The sequence below is a fragment of the Cupressus sempervirens genome, chromosome 1 (assembly GCF_028749045.1).
Source record: "Cupressus sempervirens isolate cs-2001-9-10 chromosome 1, ASM2874904v1, whole genome shotgun sequence".
NCBI lineage: Eukaryota > Viridiplantae > Streptophyta > Pinopsida > Cupressales > Cupressaceae > Cupressus > Cupressus sempervirens.
The window spans coordinates 661,718,007-661,724,454 of NC_143118.1; the positions used below are offsets into that span (position 1 = coordinate 661,718,007).

The 6,448-nt window shown below is 35.5% G+C and overlaps 2 pseudogenes; both read right to left on the minus strand.

Moving 5' to 3' along the window:
* Positions 1-594, minus strand: part of LOC149579628 (uncharacterized) — a 119,068-nt pseudogene extending 118,474 nt beyond the window's left edge.
* Positions 595-1,687: 1,093 nt separating this feature from the next.
* Positions 1,688-3,395, minus strand: LOC149579629 (TMV resistance protein N-like; annotated as a pseudogene).
* Between the last annotated feature and the right edge of the window lie 3,053 nt (positions 3,396-6,448).

The following is a 6,448-nucleotide window of genomic DNA, read 5'->3' on the forward strand; positions in this document are numbered from 1 at the left end:
GTCGGCAAGGAGCACAATTTTCTCGAGAGAGGTCGACAATGAATAATTGAAAGATCTCTCGCAGTCTGCTTAGTTGATCTATTTTAATTGGTACCTCCTTCAACCTGTCCACACCATCTATATAGAGCTCTCTTAAGGACTCAAATACTCTAATTGGCTGCAGCCAAAAAGACTCAAATACTCCAGCTTTCTAATGTTTTGAAAATCTTGTAACCTAAGCATGAGCTTTTCACAATATTCAAAATTGAGATATTTCAAGGCAATCAAGTTCTTAAAAGAAACAGGCACTCTCGTTAAGCTGCTGCACCCGGACAAGTCTAGATGCTGTAGATTTGTCAAATCACCGAACCTACTCTGTAGTGATGATAACATTGTACAAGTGAATAATTCGAGGTGCTCTAATAATTGCAAACGACAAAACTCTTCTGGCAGACTACCTAAATTCCAGCTGTCTTTTAATACTATCTTTCCCAACTCCTTCAGACATCCTGTGGAGCTTGGGAATCTTCGAAATCCATAGCAACGAGAAATAACCAATTCGCTCAACTTCACGGGAGCCTGCCCCACATTTCCAATGAGAGGGGCATACAGCATTCTGCAATTAATTGTAATAAAAAGAACTTGAAATATATATTTAATTTAGCAAAAATTAAACACTACTCACATCGTTCTCAGCCTCCCAAAGCTCTCAAATTTCTCTCAAATTTCTCAAAGAACGTTGTGTTGGAAGATTTCTCTGTTCAATATCAGACCAGCGAAGCCAGAGTAACTCTCCTGAAGCCTCACCGATTGCTTTATTAAAATAATTTCCTTCAGTCACTAAAAGTATTAGCCCAACTGAAGAGTGTTTGGGAAATGAATTTTCACCGCTTAAGTGCTCTTCCTGTCATTGGCAACCACAATTCTTACCAAACTCACTAATTAATTAACAATTTTTTTTTATAATATTCGAATGGGCACAAGTGTTGAATATCAAAACTATGAAATTTAGGAAACTCTATAAAGTATAGAAAAATATGTACAGACAATTAGAATTAATGTATGCATGTAGAGAAATAGCAAGCATAACATATATACATGACAACCACTTCTTTCTTTCAGTTGGGGCAAGCTTAATTCTTCAAATGCTATTTGTTTTCTGAAAATAAAAATAAGAAGTTCAAAATCTTATTTACATAAAAACAAATTCATTAGCTAATCAAACAGATATAATAACGAGTTCTCAAAATGATAAGTAAAGTTTTGGAAATGATTTAGGTTCCTCACAAAAATAAAGATTCATCATTTAACACATCAAGATAGCAAAGACCAGTCATGAGGGCCATTGAATACACAACAAAAATTAATATAAATTATACATCTTTACCAATTATCAACAGAAGTGATAGTTTTAAGTGTAAATAGATTAGTTTGTTAAATCAATTAGATAGAAAAATAGACAAACAACACTCATCTTCCAAACAACTGTTTAACACATAAACCAAAAAAAAGGTGTTTCTTTTCCATTGTTAGCTCTAAACTAAAAGAAAATATTAAATTCACCTCCATTATGCTATAATCAATAATTTATTGGGATAGCCAAATTTAGGAGGTTGAATGTTGATTTATAACTTCCTTTTCTAAGTCTCTTAAGCAGTCATGCATTCTTATGCAATAAACTAAAAGAAAATGTTAAACTCACCTTTGTTTATTTGTTAGAATCAATAATTTGTTGGGAGAACCAAATTCAAGAGGTTGAATGTTGATTTACAATTTCCCTTCCTAAATCTCTTAAGTAGTCATGCATCCTTATGCAATTATTATCATCAATCTCAATTAAACACTTATTTAGAAGACTTTCCCAAGTATGCAAACCACTCCACCCTGATCCTTCCTAGACTTCAATTGCCAAACTTTTCTCTTCTCCAATAAAGAAACATGTTGTATCAAGGAATGCCTCTTTTTCTTCATCATCAAGAGCATCATAACTTACTTTGAGTTTCTCTTTGATTTTTTTGGCAATATTCTTGAGATCTTATAAAACAAAGACTCCCAATATTGTTTGTTGAAATTCCCATAAAGTTATCCTCCAAATACCTTTAGAGAAAGGGGCAATCCTTGATAGGCCTTTAAAAACTTTTTAAGATGCTTCTTAAATCCATGGATGGGAGAGGGTTGTAAGAATGTATGCTGACAAAAAAGTTGTTTTACATAAAATGGATCAAGTGCCTTCATTTTATATATAGTGTATATACCCCATGATGCGAGAATATCATATTCTCGTGTTGTGACAATGATAAGACTACCCTTTACAAGATTGTCTTTCACATGTACAAGTGCATCCAATTGATCTACATCATCCACATCATCCAACACAATGAGCACCCTAAAAGATCTCAAATGCCTTGCAAGAATAGCTTTACCTTGCTGTATATTATTAACTGGTTCATTCACACCAAGACCTTTGAGGAGCTGAATCTGCTTGTTTTTCAATACACCTTTAGCATCTCTAATGTCAAAAATAAAACAAGATCTCTCCATAAAGGAGGATTTTCTGTTGTATAGACCTTTAGAAAATGCAATCTTGCCCAAACCACCCATACCCCAAATGCCCACAATTTGTACACCCTAATGATTTTCGGTAAGTTTGAGTGTATTCTTCTCAAAGTCTTCTATAGTTTGCTTGAGATAGACTAGATGTTTTGCAACTATTAAGGGCACATTGCGTATTTCTTTCAGCACAATATTCACAATGTTCTTAAACAACCTCATCTCATCACTAGACAAGGAAAAAAAACTTTCAAAAATCAAACTCTACATAGATGTCTATGTCAAAGTTCTATTTCATAGTCATAAATAAAAATGCATATTTCTTAAAGACTAAGAGGCCAAACATGTGGTACTTACTCATTATTTTTTATGACTTGGCCACAATATAGTAAGGCATTAGAGAGTGCCTTTTTCCATTCCTAGAGCTTTTTTGGCCTATATCTACACTTCTCTTCATGCTTGTTAAAGGCAACAATGTACTTTCTTTTCCCCCGAGCTACAAATCTAATTTCAGAAGGCTCTACATAGTAAAAAATGGGAACAATTCTAGTGCCACTTTTAGGCATCAATTAGAGCTCTTCTAAACACCAAGCCGATTTTGCATACCTCTCTGAGAAAATTGCTATATGTAGTGTGGCACTATGGATTGCTGCTTCTATCATTATAGGCAAGAAATCACCATATTCTAGCTCCTCTAAATCCAAAAAAGATGGGACTCTCATCTTGTCAAGAATATCATAGATTCTGGTGGCTAGTGTTGTTTTAACATCTAGTCCACAGTGATTAATGAAAACATCAAAAGAGGGCTTTTGGATGGGCGATGGAGGTGTACATGAATATGGTGAGATTTCATGGAAAGCACCCATAATACCTTGATTCTTTGGTATAAGGCCTATTGTAGATGAAGTAGATGCCATAGAATTTGATTCCATTGAGCAACATGGAACAAAGGAAGAGACCCAATCTAAGCAGCATGAAAACAATCTTCTACAAGATGACGGAGAAGAAAAAGATGAAGAGAAGGGAAAGCAGTGAATTCAATAAAGAAGAGATCGAATTAGTAAAGTGAGTACTTGGTGGAAGAAACGTGGAATCCTATGATATGTGGACTGATGTGGAAAAAATGTGGGCAAAATGTCTACCTTTTGGTGAAGGAAGTGGAAAAGCATTTTCTATTGAAATATTAAATGCAGATAGTCATTTTCCCTAGAGTCAAATATCCACCTACCACCTTGACTGTGTCAAAAATATTAATGCTTGGTAGGTGAGTTTCAAATTTAGAAAAGAGGGGAAAAACATTTTGAATGGAGACAAAAGGAATGTTTTTGATTCATTCATATGGTTCAACAGATCAGAGAGTTGGAAGAATTGAAAAGTAGAGAAGTGCAAGTGCACAGAGTTGTGAAGGAAATCAATCAGTATATCTAGTTGTCAAAGTTTAGAAGACAGAAGGAAGTTTTTTCTCATGTTTGTAGTTGCATGTGTTTCCTCTTATCATTCTATAAATTTGTTGTTTATTGGATTTGTCCTATGAAGTAGTGATTTCTCTAGGCATTGTTGTGTGCAACAATTAGAGCTGTAAGTTTAAAGTTTTAGGTTTTACCAATTTGAAGTTTTTAGGGTTTTTTGGTTGAAGCTAAATTCTCCTAGATTTTGTAATAGTTTATCATATTGGAATAGCAAGCAAGCAAGCATGCATACATATCTTTTTTGTTCTTCTCTTATTCATTGTTCCATGTTTTTAATTTGAGAAGTTCTTTGTTGAAATCTTCATACTTTTGCTCTCTAGTTTTAATGGTAGAAAAATCTATGTTGCAAGTTTAGTTTACAACCCACTTGGTTTGGTCTTTACCAATTCCCTCTTTTTTAAAAAACTTTCGCCAAGTTCTCTTTGTAGTTATTACCAAGCTCACTCGACATCCTCTTCTATCGAGCACCACTTTGTAGTGGCTATCGAGCTCACTCGGCATTACTTGCTACTGAGATCACTTGGCATATACTTGTGCCAAATTGCCCTTTTTTTGTCAAGTTCACTCAACTTCCTCTTGTACTGAGCTTACTCAACACCCTCTTGCCACTCAACATCCATTGGTACCGAGAAAAACTACCACTTGACACTTTCATGTGTCAAAACTAGCACTCAACATTTTTCTAGGATACTTGACATGGCAGGAGATGCAGGAAAGATATGGTAGTAGCTATCGTCCTTCAATGGACAAAATTATGATAAATGGGCAAAGAAAATGAAAACCATAATGGTTGTAAATGATTTTTTGGAGTTTGTGATTAATGGGTTCAATGATGTGATTGACCCAACTCAGTATGCTACCTTTACCAACAATTAAAAGACTTAGATGAAGGAGTCAAGGAGAAAGGATGCAAAGGCATTATGTTTGATTGGGGTAGCAATGACAAGGACAATCTTCCCCAAGATTGTAGTAGAAAATTATGCAAAGGAAGCATGGGACATATTTGAGATGAACTTCAAGGGAATTGATAAGGTCAGAATAGTAAAGCTACAGATGATTAGAAGAGAGTTTGAGAACCTTCAGATGAGAGACAATGAACCTATTGTAGAGTTCAGCTCACGAATCTCCACTTTGATAAACCAACTCAAATCAAATGGAGAAGACTATGATGAGTAGAGGATTGTAGAGAAGATATTGAGGAGTTTGCCTTAAAAAAAAAAAACCTTGTGATGACCATAGATGAAGCAAAGGACCTCACCACATTGACCATGGATGAGTTAATGGGAACTCTTCAAACCCATGAGCACCAGATAAATAGATTAGCAACTACTTTCCAAGAGAAATCTTTCAAGGCTCAAGAGAATTCAAGAGGCAAGGGGAGAGGTAGAAATGGCTTTGGTAGAGGCTCAAGAAGTAGAGGTCGTGGAAGGAATGGTCAAAGGAATGTTGGTACAGAAAGCTTAGGAATAGCAAACAACCAAATGGGAGCAAGAACCTCTTAAAATAGATCTAGAGGAGGTAAGAAGAATTACAACTCCACTAAGAGAAATGTTGAATGCTACTACTATCATAAGTATGGGCATTATGCAAGTGAATGCTGGAAGAAGCAGGGTTATCAGTCAAAGCAGAATGCTAATGTGGTTGATGTGAACATGAAAAATGAAAATAATCCCATAGCCTTCATCATGTGTAACATTGGTGAAGAAAGAAGCCCTGAGGTATGGTACCTAGACAGTGGTTGTGGCAACCACATGAGTGGTAATGAAAGTCTATTCTCTTTCATTGATAATACCTTTAAGTTTGAAATTAAAATGAAAAACAATGGAACCATTACCATAGTCGGCAAAGGATATATTATGGTCTACACCAAGCAAGGTGAGAAGAAGGAAATACAGAATGTGTATTTTGCCCCCGGTATGAAGCACAACTTGATGAATGTTGGACAACACATTCAAAATGGATACAAGGTGTTGATGGAAAATGAAAAGTGTGTCATTCATGAGAAGGATGGGAGCAATAGATTACTTGTAGCAGTCCAAATGATAAAGAACTAGATATTCTCATTGAGGATAGAGACATGTTTCTCTTCTTAAGTCAGTGTTGCACCTCCCAAACATGCATGTACAGTAGCACACCAGAAATCAACTCTTAGGAGAATGATTAAAGACCCCTCCAAGCTTTAGCATCTCAAGTATGGACATCTTGGCTTTTCTGGTTTAGATTTGTTGTCCAAGAAAAGAATGGTAGATGGTTTGCCAAGCATTCTAGATTCATATGACAAGTGTGAGTCTTGCATAATGGGTAAGTAACATAGGCTTCCCTTTAATTCTGGAAATTCTAGAAGGGCTAGAGCACCATTAGAATTGTTGCATTTTGATTTGGTAGGCCCTACACAAACTACTTCTATTGGTGGGAGTACTTATTTTATGACATTCATAGATGATTTCAGT